The sequence below is a fragment of the Arachis ipaensis genome, chromosome B4 (genome assembly GCF_059453495.1).
Source record: "Arachis ipaensis isolate K30076 ecotype BB chromosome B4, ASM5945349v1, whole genome shotgun sequence".
Classification (NCBI taxonomy): Eukaryota; Viridiplantae; Streptophyta; class Magnoliopsida; order Fabales; family Fabaceae; genus Arachis; species Arachis ipaensis.
Genome location: NC_142439.1, coordinates 35,837,431 through 35,855,770, shown reverse-complemented (window position 1 = coordinate 35,855,770; position 18,340 = coordinate 35,837,431). Strand labels below are relative to the sequence as shown.

Here is an 18,340-nt window from a genome sequence, read left to right as displayed (position 1 = left end):
ATCTGCAGAAATAACAGAATACGCTGGGGGCAATTTCAGGCCGCGTTTTGACCCAGTTTTCGGCCCAAAAACACAGACTAAAGCTAGGGAACATACAGAGACTCGATACGCATCCACACACATTCAGATACATTGATATTAGGATTGCTTTCAGTTTCAGATCTGAATCTAGATTAGCTTTACATTAGTAGTTTATGCTTTTGCTTTGTATTTTTTGGATGCTGAAGAGTCATTACCTCCGTGAAGACATTACTTTAGTTTGTTTCCTTATTCCTTTACTCTTATTAGTTGTTCATTGACCCTATTCAATTAAGTATGTTGCATTTGGAATTTATTAATATATAGAGTTACTTTTAATTTTAATTAATTTTAATTCTCTATTTTATTTTATTTAATTTATTAAGTCTTCTCATATTTTTATGAATATTAATTCTATGTCAATGGAGTAGATTTCCTACTTGACATGGGGGTTGATTAAGAGGAGACACTTGAGTTGGAATGCTCAAGTGCTTAATTAAATTGGACGTTGTTGGCTAATTCTGTACCTACTAACGCTAGACCTTCCCAAGGGAGAGGACTAGGATTTGCGGGTAAGAGTCAGCTCAATCACTTGACTTTCCTTTATTTAGTAAGGTTTAACTAAGTGAAAACAATAACCTTTTTACACTACACTTGAGAAGATTCCAACAAGGATAGAACTTCCAATTAATCATTCTCCCAGTCAAGGCCTTTTAATATTAATAATAATTCTTAGTTCTATTGCTTTAATTTACAATTATTTTTACTCATTATCAAAACTCAACTTTTCTAGAAAACTTCTAGTTAATAAAATAGCACCCTTTCCTGTAACTCGTTGGGAGACGACCTGGGACTCATACTCCCAGTATTTTTATTTCTAAAATTTATGACAATCTCTTTTTAAATTGGTGAGGCAGACTTTAGCTGGTTGAGAGCTATACTTGCAATGCATCTCTCTTATTAAGACTCTCTTAATTGGTCTAACTTCTGCCACGCATCAATTTTTGGCGCCGTTGCCGGGGAGTTGCAATAGTGTGCTAGATTATTAATTAGTGTACATATTTTATTTTATTTGCATATTTTATTTTTATTTCTGTTACCATGAGCTATACGTCTTTCTCATTGAATGACGCGTTCATTGACTGATCCGAGCTTAGCCACTTTTGATCCTGAAATTGAAAGAACTCTTTCACGTATTAGGCGAGCTCGACGTCGGTTAGCCTCTGAGAGTGGTGAAGTGATTGTTATCAATTCACCAGTCTCATCTGAGGGCGAATCTGAACCGCCATCTGAGAGCGAGACAAGCTCCTTTACTACTGATCCAGTTGATTCACGTGCAGGTGACTTGGCAGAACCTAGGAGAATTACTCTCGAGGAAGCTGGAGCCCCAGATTTTACACTGTAACCTTATCAAGTACATCATCCAAATCTGGCTGCAGATTTTGAATTGAAAACTGCACTAATCAACTTGATGCCCAAGTTTCATGGCTTACCTGCTCAAGAGCCTATTAAGCACCTTAGGAATTTCCAGACAGCCTGTTCTACTGTTAGGCGTAATGGTGCAGATGAAACTTCTATTCTGTTAACTGCCTTCCCGTTTTCTCTTGAGAAAAAGGCAAGGGAGTGGTAATACTCCCAACCTGAAGCGACTGTTACCAACTGGGATACACTCAGGAGAGAATTTTTGGAAAAATACTTTCCAGCTGAAGTCACAGATAGACTGAGAAAAGAGATCTCCTGCATTGTTCAAGGTGACTCAGAGACTCTCTATGAATACTGGGAGCATTTTAAGAACCTTCTAGACGCATGCCCCCATCACATGATTGACAGACTAGTGTTGATCTGCTACTTCACTCAAGGCATGAATCCCCAGGATAAGACTACACTGAATGGTGCTAGTAATGGTTCTATGAAAAAGTACAGAACCGCAGATGAAGCATGACAACTGATCAGTGACTTAGGTGAGTTCACTAGGAATCACAGGCCGAGGCGTAGCCACTCAAAAGCTGTTGCAGAGGTTTCCTCTAGCATTGAGACTACTGCTCTTACACAGAGTATATGTGAAATGACCAACCTACTGAAGCAGATGCAGTTAAACCAACAACAACAAGCTCAGCCTCACCCACCACAACAGAGCCAACAGTTAGTTCCCCAAAGAGTATGTGGAATATGTGCTGATTATAGTCTTTACACTGATGAATGTCTACAGCTCCAACAGGAAGACAACACTGTGGTAGCTACTCATAACTTCTATGACCGTCCGAATCAAGGATATAACCAACAAGGCGGCAATTACTACCGAGGTGGCAATCATAACCAAGGATCGCAGGATAACTCCAACTAAGGTTGGAGAGATAATTCTAATCATAATTGGAGGGACAACTATAACAGAGAAGGCAGAGATAACAATGGAAACTAGAGATGGAATAACAACATTAACAATAGACAGCAGAATCAGAACCAGCCTTACAGAGTACCTCACCTAAGACAATCTCAAGGATTCCAGCAAAACCAACAGCAGGTTCCTCAGATCACTTACTCCAATTCCTCATCAAATGACGAGACGCTCCATTCTCTTGCACAAGGGCAACAAGACATACAGACGCAGCTGAACTCTACTTTAAATGGTATGACTGCCATTTTACAAGCTCTCGCCTCCCGATTCGATTCATCACTAAATTCCACCAATCAACCTTCAAGCTCTAGTGGAATTCCTTCCAACCCCTACCTAATCCCAAAGGTGGCATCAATGCTATCACTTTGAGGTCTGAAACTACATTGCAGGAGAGGAACCAGGAGGAGTCAAGCCTACCAGAACACGTCCCAACTGAGGATGTAGTGGAAGTGGAAGATGCTGAAGAAGAAGAGGACGTACAAGACATAGTTGAAGAAGAAGCAGCTCAACCACAGAACGAAACACCAAAGGATGCAGAGGCTGTACAGGACGACATTCCTATCCCATTTCCACACCTGGCAAAGAAATCCAGGAAACAGATGGAACTTGATCCCAAAATGGTAGAAATATTCAAAAATGTTGAGGTAATTGTTCCCCTTTTTGATGTTATTCAGCAGGTACCTAAATACGCAAAGTTTCTAAAAGATTTATGCATACATAAGGATAAGATTAATGAATTAGAAACTATTCCTTTAGGTAGTTCTATATCTGATTTAATGGGAGGTATACCTGAAAAATGTAGTGATCCAGGTCCATGTATGGTTAACTGTACCATTGGAGGTGTAATTTTTTCTGATTGCATGTGTGATTTAGGAGAATGTGTTAGTATAATGCCATTGTATATATATGATACCTTGAGGCTCCCTCCCTTAAAAAGGTCAGCAGATCATTTTGTGTTAGCAGATAAAAGCATCATTACAGTAGTTAGAATTGCTGAAGATGTATTAGTGAGCATTAAGGGGCTCACATTTCCTATTGACTTTTATATCTTGGAAATACCCCCTAATGACTCAGGAAGACCATCATCAATCCTGCTTGGAAGACCATTCCTGAAGACTTCAAAGTTCAAGCTGGATGCATTCTCAGGAACTTATTCCTTTGAGATAAATGGAAGAACAATGAGTTTCAGTTTAAATGAAGCTATGAAGCACCCTCCGGAAGATCATTCTATCTTCCAGTACGACATTATTGATGAAACTGTAGCTAAAGTTCACCAAGAAGAAATGGAAGAGAAGCACATGGAGCAAGGTCCAAGTGTGGGGACACTTTCTGAAAACAATGAAGACCCTTTACCATTATCACCAGCCCCGGATGATCCAGAGCCTAGCTATGAGCAGAAATTGGAATTAAAGCCTCTTCCTCCACACCTCAAGTATGCTTACCTTGAGGATAAGCAGAAGTTCCCAGTTATCATTGCAAAAGAACTCACCTCTCAACAAAAGGAACAACTGCTCAGTGTGCTGAGAAAACATAAGAAAGAAATTGGATGGAGCTTGGCGGATATAGTAGGCATCAATCTCCAAGTTTGTGAACACAGAATATTCTTAGAAGAGGGAGCAAAGCTTGTCCGTCAACCTCAAAGAAGATTGAGTTCCACCATCTTAGAAGTTGTCAAGAAAGAAGTAACCAGACTACTTAAAGCAGATATCATTTACCCCATCACAGACAGTGAATGGGTAAGTGATGAGCGGATAATTTATACGCTTTTTGGCATTGTTTTTAGTATGTTTTTAGTAGGATCTAGTTACTTGTAGGGATGTTTTCATTAGTTTTTATGTTAAATTCACATTTCTGGACTTTACTATGAGGTTTTGTGTTTTTCTATGATTTCAGGTATTTTCTGGCTGAAATTGAGGGACTTGAGCAAAAATCAGATTCAGAGGTTGAAGAAGGACTGCTGATGCTGTTGGGTTCTGACCTCCCTGCACTCAAAGTGGATTTTCTGCAGCTATAGAACTCAAAATAGCGCGCTTCTAATTGCGTTGTAAAGTAGACATCCAGGGCTTTCCAGCAATATATAATAGTCAATACTTTGCCCAAGTTTAGACGATGCAAACTGGCGTTCAACGCCAGCTCTCTGCCCAATTCTGGAGTTCAGCGCCAGAAAGGGATCAAAAACCAGAGTTGAACGCCAGAAATGGATCAAAACCTGGCGTTCAACTCCACAAATGGCCTCTCCACATGTAGACTTCAAGCTCAGCCCAAGCACACACCAAGTGGGCCCCGGAAGTGGATTTATGCATCAATTACTTACTTCTGTAAACCCTAGTGACTAGTTTATTATAAATAGAACTTTTTATCATTGTATTAGTAGTCTTGGTTACTCCGGTTCCCCTCTGGGGCCGAGACCAATGAACTCCATTATCACTTATGTATTTTCAACGGTAGAGTTTCTACACTCCATAGATTAAGGTGTGGAGCTCTGCTGTTCCTTAAAGATTAATGCAAAGTACTACTGTTTTCTATTCAATTCATCTTATTTCGCTTCTAAGATATTCATTCGCACTTCAACCTGAATGTGATGAACGTGACAATCATCATCATTCCTTATGAACGCGTGCCTGACAACCACTTCCGTTCTACATTAGAATTGAATGAGTATCTCTTAGATCTCTTAATCGGAATCTTCGTGGTGTAAGCTAGAATGATGGCGGCATTCAAGAGAATCCGGAAGGTCTAAACCTTGTCTGTGGTATTCCGAGTAGGATTCAATGATTGAATGACTGTGACGAGCTTCAAACTCATGATTGCTGGGCGTAGTGACAGACGCAAAAGGATAGTAAATCCTATTCCAGCATGATCGAGAACCGACAGATGAATAGCCGTGCCGTGACAGGGTGCGTTGACCATTTTCACTGAGAGGATAGGATGAAACCATTGACAAGGGTGATGCCTCCAGACGATTAACCGTGCCGTGACAGGGCATTTGGATCATTTTCCCGAGAGAAGACCGAAAGTAGCCATTGACAGTGGTGATGTATCACATAAAGCCAGGCATGGAAAGGAGTAAGACTCATTGGATGAAGATAGCAGGAAAGCAGAGGTTCAGAGGAACGAAAGCATCTCTATTCGCTTATCTGAAACTCTCACCAATGAATTACATAAGTATTTCTATCCTTTATTATTTATCTTTTAATTATCTAATCCAATCACATTTAACCCTACCTGACTGAGATTTGCAAGGTGACCATAGCTTGCTTCATACCAACAATCTCCGTGGGATTCGACCCTTACTCACGTAAGGTATTACTTGGACGACCCAGTGCACTTGCTGGTTAGTTGTGCGAAGTTGTGAACCATGGTATTGGCATCAAGTTTTTGGCGCCGTTGCCGGGGATTGTTCGAGTTTGGACAACTGACGGTTCATCTTGTTGCTCAGATTAGGTAAATTTTCTATTTGTTTTCTTTTCAAAAATTTTTCAAAAATCTTTCAAAATTTTCTCCTTTGTTTTCGAAAAAAAAAATTAAAAAAAAAATGTTTTCAAAAATATATTTTTATTCAAAATTTTTAAGAATGAATTCTAGTATTTCATGAAGCATGTGAAGCCTGGCTGGCTGTAAAGCCATGTCTAAATTCATTTGGACTGAGGCTTGCAATTTGTTATCAAGAGCAAGCTAGTTGTTGCTAATCCACCTGCTGCTGTTCCTGATTTACATGCTGAAGCTTGGCTGGCCATTGGCCATGTCTAGTATTTTGGACCGGAGCTTTCATTGAAAGCTTGGCTGGCTAGTGAGCCATGTCTAATTCCTAGTCTGAAGCTTTAGACTAACATTGCAAGATTCCTGGAATTCATATTAAAAATTTTGGAATCCTTATTTTTCCTTTTTCAATTAATTTTTGAAAAAAAAAATCCAAAAAAATTTAGAAAATCAAAAAAAAAAATTTTTCAAAAATATTTTTTGTGTTTCTTGTTTGAGTCTTGAGTCATATCATAAGTTTGGTGTCAATTGCATATGCATCTTGCATTTTTCGAAAATTCATGCATTCATAGTGTTCTTCATGATCTTCAAGTTGTTCTTGGTAAGTCTTCTTGTTTGATCTTGATGTTTTCTTGTTGTGCATCTTTAGTTGTTTTTCATGTGCATTTTTCGTTTGTTAGTGTCTAAACATGAAAGATTTCTAAGTTTGGTGTCTTACATGTTTTCTTTGCATATAAAAATTTTCAAAAAAGTGTTCTTGATGTTCATCATGATCTTCATAGTGTTCTTGGTGTTCATCTTGACATTCATAGCATTCTTGCATGCATTCATTGTTTTGATCCGTAACTTTCATGCATTGCATCATTTTTCTTGTTTTTCTCTCTCATCATAAAAATTTCAAGAATAAAAAAAAATATCTTTCCCTTTTTCTCTCTCAAAATTTTGAAAATTAGATTTGACTTTTTCAAAAATTTTTAAAAATCTAATTGTTTTTATGAGTCCAATCAAATTTTCAATTTAAAAATCTCATCTTTTTCAAAATCTTTTTCAAAAATCAAATCTTTTTCAAATTTCTTAGTTATTTTCGAAAATTTCAAAAATTTTTTTCAAAAATCTTTTTCTTAATTTCACATCATATTTTCGAAAATAACAATAACAATTAATGTTTTGATTCAAAAAATTCAAGTTTGTTACTTGCTTGTTAAGAAAGATTCAAACTTTAAGTTCTAGAATCATATCTTGTGATTTCTTGTGAATCAAGTCATTAATTGTGATTTTAAAAATTCAATTCTTTTTCAAAAAACTAATTTCTATCATATCTTTTCAAAAATATCTTCTTATCTCACCTTTTTCAAAATTTGATTTCAAAATATCTTTTCTAACTTCCTAACTTCTTATCTTTTAAAAAAAATTGATTTTCAAAATTTGTTTCAACTAACTAACTAACTTTTTGTTTGTTTCTTACCTTTTTCAAAACTACTTAACTAACTCTCTCCTCTAATTTTCGAAAATATCTTCCCCCTTTTTTCAAAAATTTCTTTTTAATTAACTAATTATTTTTTATTTGAATTTTCGAAAAACTACTAACCTTTTTCAAAACTATTTTCGAAAATCACTAACTCTTTTTCAAAAATTATTTTCGAAAATCCTTCTCCCTCATCTCCTTCTATTTATTTATTCATCTACTAACATCTCTTCCTCACATCACCAAAAATCCGAACCCTCTCTCTCTCTCTGAGTTCAGATTTTCTTCTTCTTTTCTTCTACTAACACAAGGACCTCTATACTGTGATATAAAGGATCCATATTATTATTATTATTTTCTCTGTGCCCTCTTCTTTGTCATATGAGCAGGAGCAAGGACAAGAACATTCTTGTTGAAGCAGATCCAAAACCTGAAAGGACTCTGAAGAGCAAATTAAGAGAAGCTAAATTACAACAATCCAGAGATAACCTTTCAGAAATTTTTCGAACAGGAAGAGGAGATGGAAGCTGAAAATAATAATAATGCAAGGAGAATGCTTGGTGACTTTACTGCACCTAATTCCAATTTACATGGAAGAAGCATCTCCATTCCTGCCATTGGAGCAAACAATTTTGAGCTGAAACCTCAATTAGTTTCTCTGATGCAGCAGAACTGCAAGTTTCATGGACTTCCATCTGAAGATCCTTTTCAGTTCTTAACTGAATTCTTGCAGATATATGATACTGTTAAGACTAATGGAGTAGATCCTGAAGTCTACAGGCTCATGCTTTTCCCTTTTGCTGTAAGAGACAGAGCTAGAATATGGTTGGACTCTCAACCCAAGGATAGCCTGAACTCTTGGGATAAGCTGGTCACGGCTTTCTTAGCCAAGTTCTTTCCTCCTCAAAAGCTGAGCAAGCTTAGAGTGGATGTTCAGACCTTCAGACAGAAAGAAGGTGAATCCCTCTATGAAGCTTGGGAAAGATACAAACAGCTGACCAAAAAGTGTCCTTCTGACATGCTTTCAGAATGGACCATCCGGGATATATTCTATGATGGTTTATCTGAGCTATCAAAGATGTCATTGGATACTTCTGCAGGTGGATCCATTCACCTAAAGAAAACGCCTGCAGAAGCTCAAGAACTCATTGACATGGTTGCTAATAACCAGTTCATGTACACTTCTGAAAGGAATCCTGTGAGTAATGGGACGCCTATGAAGAAGGGAGTTCTTGAAATTGATACCCTGAATGCCATATTGGCTCAGAACAAAATATTGACTCAGCAAGTCAATATGATTTCTCAGAGTCTGAATGGAATGCAAGCTGCATCCAACAGTACTCAAGAGGCATCTTCTAAAGAAGAAGCTTATGATCCTGAGAACCCTGCAATAGCAGAGGTAAATTACTTAGGTGAACCTTATGGAAACACCTATAACTCATCATGGAGAAATCATCCAAATTTCTCATGGAAGGATCAAAAGCCTCAACAAGGCTTTAATAATGGTGGAAGAAATAGGTTTAACAATAATAAACCTTTTCCATCATCCACTCAGCAACAGACAGAGAACTCTGAACAAAATACTTCTAATTTAGCAAACTTAGTCTCTGATCTATCCAAGGCCACTGTAAGTTTCATGAATAAAACAAGGTCTTCCATTAGAAATCTGGAAGCACAAGTGGGCCAGCTGAGTAAAAGGATAACTGAAATCCCTCCTAGTACTCTCCCAAGCAATACAGAAGAGAATCCAAAAGGAGAGTGCAAGGCCATTGACATAAGCACCATGGCCGAACCTGTAAGGGAAGGAGAGGACGTGAATCCCAAGGAGGAAGACCTCCTGGGACGTCCAGTGATCAATAAGGAGCTTCCCTCTGAGGAACCAAAGGACTCTGAGGCTCATCTAGAGACCATAGAGATTCCATTGAACCTCCTTATGCCATTCATGAGCTCTGATGAGTATTCCTCTTCTGAAGAGAATGAGGATGTTACTGAAGAGCAAACTGCCAAGTTTCTTGGTGCAATCATGAAGCTGAATGCCAAATTATTTGGTATTGAAACTTGGGAAGATGAACCTCCCTTGTTCATCAATGAACTAAGTGATCTGGATCAACTGACATTGCCTCAGAAGAGACAGGATCTTGGAAAGTTCATAATACCTTGTACCATAGGCACCATGATCTTTAAGGCTCTGTGTGACCTTGGTTCAGGGATAAACCTCATGCCTCTCTCTGTAATAGAGAAACTGGAAATCTATGGGGTGCAAGCTGCTAAAATCTCATTAGAGATGGCAGACAATTCAAGAAAACAGGCTTATGGACAAGTAGAGGACGTGCTAGTAAAGGTTGAAGGCCTTTACATCCCTGCTGATTTCATAGTCCTGGATACTGGAAAGGAAGAGGATGAATCCATCATCCTAGGAAGACCTTTCCTAGCCACAGCAAGAGCTGTGATTGATGTGGACAGAGGAGAACTAGTCCTTCAATTGAATGAGGACAACCTTGTGTTTGCAACTCAAGGATCTCTCTCTGCATCCATGGAGAGGAAGCATAAAAAGCTTCTCTCAAAGCAGAGTCAAACAAAGCCCCCACAGTCAAACTCTAAGTTTGGTGTTGGGAGGCCACAGCCAAACTCTAAGTTTGGTGTTGAACTCCCATATCCAAACTCTAAGTTTGGTGTTGGAGAGTCTCAATAATGCTCTGAACATCTGTGAGGCTCCATGAGAGCCCACTGTCAAGCTATTGACATTAAAGAAGCGCTTGTTGGGAGGCAACCCAATTTTTATTTATCTAACTATATTTTTTTAGTTATATGTCTTTATAGGTTCATGATCATGTGGAGTCACAAAATAAACAAAAAAAAAAAAACGGAATAAAAAAATAGCAGAAGAAAAATCACACCCTGGAGGAGCACCTGTCTGACGTTCAACGCCAGAACAGAGCATGGTTCTGGCGCTGAACGCCCAAAATGGGCAGCATCCTGGCGCTAAACGCCCAGAACAAGCATGGTTCTAGCGTTCAACGCCAGAAATGGCAACAAATGGGCGTTGAACGCCCAAAATGGGCACCAACCTGGCGCTGAACACCCAGAGTTGTGTGCAAAGGCATTTTACATGCCTAATTGGGTGCAAGGGTGTAAATCCTTGAACACCTCAGGATCTGTGGACCCCACAGGATCCCCACCTACCTTCACTCACTTCTTCTCACCTCTCTTTCACACAATCCCATAAACACTCTTCCCCAAAAACCCTTCACCAATCACCTCAATCTCTCTTCCCCATCACCCCTTCACCACTCACATCCATCCACTCTTCCTCATAAACCTACCTCATAAACTCCACCTACCTTCAAAATTCAAAACCAATTTCCCACCCAAACCCATCCTAAATGGCCGAACCTTAACCCCCCTCCCTCCCCTATATATAGCCCTCCATTCTTCCTCATTTTCACACAACACCACCCTCTCCTCTCTACTTGGCCGAAACATACTTCACCCATCTTCTCCATATTTTCTTCTTCTTCTTCCCCTATTCTTTCTTTTATTGCTCGAGGGCGAGCAATATTCTAAGTTTGGTGTGGTAAAAGCATAAGCTTTTTGTTTTTCCATTACCATTGATGGCACCTAAGACCGGAGAATCCTCTAGAAAGGGGAAAGGGAAGACAAAAGCTTCCACCTCCGAGTCATGGGAGATGGAAAGGTTCATCTCCAAAGCCCATCAAGACCACTTCTATGATGTTGTGGCCAAGAAGAAGGTGATCCCCGAGGTCCCTTTCAAACTCAAAAGAAATGAGTATCCGGAGATCCGACATGAAATTCAAAGAAGAGGTTGGGAAGTTCTAACAAATCCCATCCAACAAGTCGGCATCCTAATGGTTCAAGAGTTCTATGCCAATGCATGGATCACCAAGAACCATGATCAAAGTAAGAACCCGGATCCAAAGAACTACGTTACAATGGTTCGGGGGAAATACTTAGATTTTAGTCCGGAGAATGTGAGGTTGGCGTTTAACTTGCCCATGATGCAAGGAGATGAACGCCCCTACACTAGAAGGGTCAACTTTAATCAAAGGTTGGACCAAGTCCTTATGGACATATGTGTGGAAGGAGCTCAATGGAAGATTGACTCCAAAGGCAAGCCGGTTCAGCTAAGAAGATTGGACCTCAAGCCTGTGGCTAGAGGATGGTTGGAGTTCATTCAATGCTCAATCATTCCCACTAGCAACCGATCTGAAGTTACTGTGGATCGGGCCATCATGATTCATAGCATTATGATTGGAGAGGAAATAGAAGTTAATGAAGTCATCTCTAATGAACTCTACAAAATAGCCGAAAAGTCATCCCCCATGGCAAGGCTAGCTTTTCCTCATCTTATCTGCCATCTATGTTACTCAGCTGAAGCTTTCATAGAAGGAGACATTCCTATTAAGGAAGAGAAGCCCATCACTAAGAAAAAGATGGAGCAAGCAAGAGAGCCCATTCATGGAGCTCAAGAGGCGCAGGAAGCTCATCACCATGAGATCCCGGAGATACCTCAAATGCATTTTCCTCCACAAAACTATTGGGAGCAAATCAACACCTCCCTAGGAGAATTAAGTGCCAACATGGGACAATTAAGGGTGGAACATCAAGAGCACTCCATCATGCTTCATGAAATAAGAGAAGATCAAAAAGCAATGAGGGAGGAGCAACAAAGACAAGGAAGAGACATAGAAGAGCTCAAGGACATAATTGGTTCCTCAAGAAGGAAACACCACCATCACTAAGGTGGATTCATTCCTTGTTCTTATTTCTTCTGTTTTTCGTTTTCTATGTTATGTGCTTATCTATGTTTGTGTCTTCATTACATGATCATTAGTAATTAATAACTATGTCTTAAAGTTATGAATGTCCTATGAATCCATCACCTCTCTTAAATGAAAAATGTTTTAATTCAAAAGAACAAGAAGTACATGAGTTTTGAATTTATCCTTGAACTTAGTTTAATTATATTGATGTGGTGACAATGCTTCTTGTTTTCTGAATGTATGCCTGAACAGTGCATATGTCTTTTGAAGTTGTTGTTTAAGAATGTTAAATATGTTGGCTCTTGAAAGAATGATGACTAGGAAACATGTTATTTGATAATCTGAAAAATCATAAAAATGATTCTTGAAGCAAGAAAAAGCAGCAAAGAACAAAGCTTGCAGAAAAAAAAATAATAGGCAAAAAAAAATAGAAAGAAAAAGAAAAAGCAAGCAGAAAACTTGAGACTGAGCGGTTAAAGTCAAGGTCCAAAGCAAAGAAAGAGTGTGCTTAAGAACCCTGGACACCTCTAATTGGGGACTTTAGCAAAGCTGAGTCACAATCTGAAAAGGTTCACCCAATTATGTGTCTGTGGCATTTATGTATCCGGTGGTAATACTGGAAAACAAAGTGCTTAGGGCCACGGCCAAGACTCATAAAATAGCTGTGTTCAAGAATTATCATACCGAACTAGGAGAATCAATAACACTATCTGAACTCTGAGTTCCTATAGATGCCAATCATTCTAAACTTCAATGGATAAAGTGAGATGCCAAAACTATTCAAGAGGCAAAAAGCTATAAGTCCCGCTCATATGATTGAAGCTCTGTTTCATTGATGGTTTAGAATTTATAGTATATTCTCTTCTTTTTATCCTATTTGATTTTCAGTTGCTTGGGGACAAGCAACAATTTAAGTTTGGTGTTGTGATGAGCGGATAATTTATACGCTTTTTGGCATTGTTTTTAGTATGTTTTTAGTAGGATCTAGTTACTTTTAGGGATGTTTTCATTAGTTTTTATGTTAAATTCACATTTCTGGACTTTACTATGAGTTTGTGTGTTTTTCTGTGATTTCAGGTATTTTCTGGCTGAAATTGAGGGACTTGAGCAAAAATCAGATTCAGAGGTTGAAGAAGGACTGCTGATGCTGTTGGGTTCTGACCTCTCTGCACTCAAAGTGGATTTTCTGGAGTTACAGAACTCAAAATGGCGCGTTTCCAATTGCGTTGGAAAGTAGACATCCAGGGCTTTCCAGAAATATATAATAGTCCATACTTTTCCCAAGTTTAGATGACGCAAACTGGCGTTCAACGCCAGCTCTCTGCCCAATTCTGGAGTTCAGCGCCAGAAAGGGATCAAAAACCAGAGTTTAACGCCAGAAATGGATCAAAACCTGGCGTTCAACCCCACAAATAGCCTCTCCACGTGTAGACTTCAAGCTCAGCCCAAGCACACACCAAGTGGGCCCCGGAAGTGGATTTATGCATCAATTACTTACTTCTGTAAACCCTAGTGACTAGTTTATTATAAATAGAACTTTTTATCATTGTATTAGTAGTCTTGGTTACTCCGGTTCCCCTCTGGGGCCGAGACCAATGAACTCCATTATCACTTATGTATTTTCAACGGTAGAGTTTCTGCACTCCATAGATTAAGGTGTGGAGCTCTGCTGTTCCTCAAAGATTAATGCAAAGTACTACTGTTTTCTATTCAATTCATCTTATTTCGCTTCTAAGATATTCATTCGCACTTCAACCTGAATGTGATGAACGTGACAATCATCATCATTCCTTATGAACGCGTGCCTGACAACCACTTCCGTTCTACATTAGAATTGAATGAGTATCTCTTAGATCTCTTAATCGGAATCTTCGTGGTGTAAGCTAGAATGATGGCGGCATTCAAGAGAATCCGGAAGGTCTAAACCTTGTCTGTGGTATTCCGAGTAGGATTCAATGATTGAATGACTGTGACGAGCTTCAAACTCGCGATTGCTGGGCGTAGTGACAGACACAAAAGGATAGTAAATCCTATTCCAGCATGATCGAGAACCGACAGATGAATAGCCGTGCCGTGACAGGGTGCGTTGACCATTTTCACTGAGAGGATAGGATGAAACCATTGACAAGGGTGATGCCTCCAGACGATTAGCCGTGCCGTGACAGGGCATTTGGATCATTTTCCCGAGAGAAGACCGAAAGTAGCCATTGACAGTGGTAATGTATCACATAAAGCCAGCCATGGAAAGGAGTAAGACTGATTGGATGAAGATAGCAGGAAAGCAGAGGTTCAGAGGAACGAAAGCATCTCTATTCGCTTATCTGAAACTCTCACCAATGAATTACATAAGTATTTCTATCCTTTATTATTTATCTTTTAATTATCTAATCCAATCACATTTAACCCTACCTGACTGAGATTTGTAAGGTGACCATAGCTTGCTTCATACCAACAATCTCCGTGGGATTCGACCCTTACTCACGTAAGGTATTACTTGGACGACCCAGTGCACTTGCTGGTTAGTTGTGCGAAGTTGTGAACCATGGTATTGGCATCATGCTTTTGGCGCCATTACCAGGGAAAGAAAGAGCAATGAATTTTACATAATCAAAGTGTAATCACAATTTCTGCGCACCAGTAAGTCCAGTACAAGTGGTGCCCAAGAAGTCTGGAGTCACAACAATAAGAAATGAGCATGGAGAGCTCCTGAAAACTAGAGTGCAGAATTCATGGAGAGTTTGCATTGACTATAGGTGTCTCAACCAAGCCACTCGTAAGGATCATTACCCTTCACCATTCATTGATCAAATGCTTGATCGCCTGTCAGGTAAATCTCATTATTATTTTTTAGATGGTTATACAGGATATTTTCAAATTCATATAGCTCCTGAAGATCAGGAAAAGACTACTTTTACATGTCCTTTCGGAACATATGCTTATAAAAGAATGCCTTTTGGTTTATGCAATGCACCAGCTACTTTCCAAAGGTGCATGATAAGTCTTTTCTCTGATCTCATTGAGAACTGTATGGAGGTTTTTATGGATGATTTTAGTATATATGGTGATTCATTTAGCCTTTGCTTGGATAGTTTATCTAGAGTGTTAGACAGGTGTGTTTGTACCAATCTTGTATTAAATTTTGAAAAATGTCACTTTATGGTAAAACAATGAATTGTACTAGGACATGTTATGTCTAATACTGGCATTTCTATAGATCCAGTAAAGGTGGATGTTATTTCTAGTTTACCTTACCCCTCCTCTGTGAGGGAAGTCCATTCATTCTTTGGCCACGCAGGTTTTTACAGGAGATTTATTAAGGACTTTAGTAAGGTAGCACTGCCTTTATCCAGATTGCTGCAGAAAGATGTTGAGTTCGAGTTCAGTGAGGATTGTATGCAAGCATTTGATAAGCTGAAGATCGCCCTGACTCAAGCCCTAATTGTGAGAGGACCAGACTGGAGCCAGCCATTTAAAATTATGTGTGATGCTTCCAAGCATGCAATAGGAGCGGCGCTGGCTTAGTGCGAATGCAAGGATCCTTTTGTAATTGCTTATGCATCTAAGACTTTAGATGCTGCTCAATCTAATTATACTACTACTAAAAAAGAGCTTCTAGCTATTATTTTTGCTCTGGATAAATTCCGAGCCTATTTACTTGGTACTAAGGTAGTAGTGTACTCAGATCATGCAGCTCTAAAATATTTATTAGCTAAAAAGGAGTCCAAACCAAGGTTAATACGTTGGATACTACTGCTGCAAGAATTTGATTTAGAAATTAAAGATAGGAGTGGTAACCAGAATTTAGTGGCAGACCACTTGAGTCACCTTGAGCACATTAAGGATAACTCTACTCCCATAAATGATAATTTTCCTTTTGATAGCTTACATGCAGTATCTGAAGTAGCTCCTTGGTATGCACCTGTAGCTAATTATCTAGTTAGCCACACTTTTCCTCCAAATTTTACTAAGCAACAAAGAGACAAGCTAAAAAGTGAGTCTAAATATTTTATATGGGATGATCCATACTTATGGAGGTGTGGTGCTGATCAGGTAATTAGACGGTGTGTGACTCAATTAGAATCCCAGTCCATTTTAAAGGCCTGCCACTCATCTGAGAGTGGAGGACATTTTGACCCTCAAAGAACAGCTAGAAAAATTCTAGACTGTGGATTCTGGTGGCCTACTCTTTTTAAAGACGCTGCTAAATTTTGTAAATCCTGTTTCCCATGCCAAAGGTTTGGTAATATATCCAAGAGGGATGAGATGCCCCAACAGATTATGCTTTTCTGTGAAATTTTTTATGTTTGGGGCATTGACTTCATGGGTCCATTTCCAAATTTTAATGGTTACTTTTATATACTGTTAGCTGTAGATTATGTTTCTAAATGGGTAGAAGCAATTTCTACCCGTACTGATGATGCTAACACTATTGTTTCCTTTGTTAGAAATCATATTATTTGCTGTTTTGGATCCCCATGAGCAATCGTGAACGATCAAGGCACTCACTTTTGTAACAGGAGACTAACAGGATTACTGAAAAGGCACGGGATAGTTTATAAAGTATCAACAGCTTACCATCCCCAGACCAATGGGCAAGCAGAAGTCTTTAACAGAGAAATAAAGCGTATTCTGGAAAAGATAGTAAAACTTCATAGGAAGGACTGGAGTGCCAGGCTACAAGATGCACTATTGGCATATAGAACAGCGTACAAGAAATCCATTGGGATGAGCCTCTTCCACTTGGTATACGAAAAGGCTTGCCACCTCCCAGTAGAGGTGAAACACAAGGCTTTCTGGGCTGTGAGGGAGTACAACATGAACTATGAAGAAGCTGGTGCTGAAAGGAAGCTGCAACTAGCAGAATTGGAGAACCTTCGCCTAGAAGCATATGACAACTCCAGGAGATACAAAGAAAAGATGAAGGCCGTCCATGACAAGCACATAAAAAGGAGAGAATTCAGACCAGGGGAGTTAGTTCTTCTTTATAACTCCAGACTGAGGCTTATGCCAGGTAAACTGAGATCAAGATGGGAAGATCTATACAGCGTAGAAAAGGCAGAGCCATACGGAGTTTTCTACCTGCGTCATCCTTCTAGCTCCAAATTTCTAAAGGTGAATGGACATCGCCTGAAGCTTTATCATGGTGAGAAGACGAGGGATCAAAAGGAACTAGAGGTCTTCCTTTTGGAAGACCCACCAACAGAAGCAGAATGAGTCTGAAGAGCATCCAACTTAAGGACGTAAAAGCAAAGTGCTAGGTGGGAGACAACCCACCATGGTATATTCTTTCCCTTTTGTTCTTAGTTTTATTTTATTTTATTTTCATTCGTGTTCATTTATAATTTTTGCATAGTCATCTGCATTTTGTATTCTGCATTCTGCATACTGCATAAAAAAAAACACGTGCATTCTGAAGAAAAGATAATCAAACAGAAAGTCACGCGAAAGCGTGGCTGGAGGCGTGCCTTAGGCACAAACATGCCCACGCGACCGCGTCACTCACGCGGCCGCGTCATTTTCAGAAATAGCCTCCTACGCGTCCGCGTCACCCACGCGAACGCGTGCCCCTAAAAATCGACGTAAAAGAGGTGTATGGTAGCAAGTTATGATGGAGTTGGGCTGAAATGATGCTGGAAGCACCAGCCCTACCACGATCGCGTGCGCCACGCGGCTGCGTCGTTTTCAAAATATAGCCATCCACGCGATTGCGTTACCCACGCGAATCACCCTATATTTTGCCAAAATGAGTTTAAAACAGAGAGTTGCGCGAACGCGAGGCTGCTCTCGCGCCAATCGCACAAATCAAGTCATGCGACCGCGTGACCCACGCGTCCGCGTCACATGCGGCGCACATATTATCCAGATCAGCCAAAATATCATATCTTTTCATCCCCAAATTCTAATTTTTCTTTTTCCTTCTTATTTCCTTCTTCTCCCTTCTTCCTTCTCTATTTATTCTCACTTTTTACCTTCTCCTCCTTTATTTTTCACATCCATTATCAAGGTTCTTTTCTTTCTCTCTTTATTTTTATTTTTCCATTATTTTTATTTATGTTTACTTCTTCTTTTACTTTCATTATCTATATTCTATTTTTCTTTTACTTTTCTTTTTATTCCTTTAATTGGTGTTAGAAATTTATTTGGGTCATTATCTTTTATATTTTGCTTGTGAGTTATTATGAATTGTTTGACAATTATATA

The 18,340-nt window shown here is 39.2% G+C and overlaps 1 non-coding gene across 1 annotated transcript; it reads right to left on the bottom strand.

Moving 5' to 3' along the window:
- Positions 1–1,735: 1,735 nt before the first annotated feature.
- Positions 1,736–1,843, bottom strand: LOC148567179 (small nucleolar RNA R71). The gene has a single exon (XR_015882346.1). It is a non-coding gene; the product is annotated as a small nucleolar RNA R71 (small nucleolar RNA).
- Positions 1,844–18,340: the final 16,497 nt, after the last annotated feature.